Here is a 1,534-nt window from a genome sequence, read left to right as displayed (position 1 = left end):
CAACTGGAAAGATTATACGGATGAGATCTGATGGATTCAACTTTATGAACTTTCCATTTAAAAGTTGAAGAAAAAGTCTCTGTAGCAGTTGTTATTTTCTTGCACACTTTCATAATTTTATAAACTGGTACCGTATTTATTATTAATCTCCTTGGGTTTTCTTCTGTGATACAAACATTATGGAATGCAAAGCAATAGGATGCCAAACAATAAAACTGCAATTTTATTCGATTTCACTTGGGAGTAAGAATGATGGGACTCAGCAGAGCTTACATCTGAGAAAAAATATATATACAACTTAATTTAAAGGCTGTGACCTTATTACAGCTGCCTGGACAGCATAAAGCTCCAGAGAAGGCTGTAATGCTTACTTTTGAATAAACAACTTAGAATTATGCTAAACTCCAACTTTAGAATCACCTTGTAAATAAGTAAGGTTACATACTAGTGAATTGCATTGCAAAAAAACTGCAGATCTGCATAAGATTGCCGCTGAAATGTACCCATTCCTAAACATAGTTAGATACTAGTGAGGGTTATTTCTAACACTTTCTAGTTCCATTGACCTAAAGAGATTTTAATTTTGAATTTATTTTGGATGGGGCTATGAGTAAATGAAACAGATGAGCACCAACCTCTAAGGTCGGCAACTACTAGTCGCAGGAACTCCTTTACCTATAAGTAATGTAACAATATTAAAAAGAAAGGAGAAACGAAAGCTGCTTAAAGGGAGTCAGTAAAGCCACCACAAGTGAGTAAAGTGAAATTCGTTGTTTTAGGCATCTTAATCTGCATACTCTCACGTTTTGAGACATAATCAAGGCTTATAAATGATCTCAATATATATGTATATCAGCCCTGCCCTACCTTCTCCTCTCCCTTAAAGTCCTTTCTCTTCTGCACTGCAACCTAACAGGCAGCTATCCAACAGATGCAGCAGCCCCTTGCCCCTCTGGAGAAGCTCCAAGCCCAGTTGGAAAGGCCTCATTTATGCATTTATATATACACTTTGTGGTTGGAAAGAAAGAGGTTAGCTCTTGCGAGGTTGCACAACAGCTGTGGAAGGTGGCATCCCACAGAAAATGTCAGGAGGCTCACAGCTCCAAAGCAAAGTCCCTTTTCCTTGTTATCATTGACCCAATATTCAGCACCCCTTCCTCTCTAGGGGAACCCAAGAGCTGGATCACACACACACACCCAACTTATTTCCCCTCAATCCCACCAATTGAGGCCCTCGGTGGCCTCTTTGCCCCCCCCTTCCCCAGTTTCTCCCTTGGCTTTGAAGCCATCCCTGGGGCTGCCTCCCCTCCCTCTCCAGCCTAGATTTCCCCCCAGAGCAGCCGAAGATCTCTTGCGCAATGCTGGCAATGGGGGTTTCCCAGGATTCCACCCTTGACTGGGCTTTGAAGAGGACACCAGGGGATGGGCCGGACCCCAGAGGTGGGAAGGCCCAGGGCCCTTTTTGGACTTTTGGCCAATACCTGGAGGAGAGGCGTGGTCAGGGCCACTTTAAGCAGGAGGGCGGGCCCCTTCC

This window comes from Natrix helvetica (genome assembly GCF_964273705.1).
Source record: "Natrix helvetica genome assembly, chromosome: 1".
NCBI classification, from domain to species: domain Eukaryota; kingdom Metazoa; phylum Chordata; class Lepidosauria; order Squamata; family Natricidae; genus Natrix; species Natrix helvetica.
Note: the sequence above shows the minus strand (reverse complement) of the source record.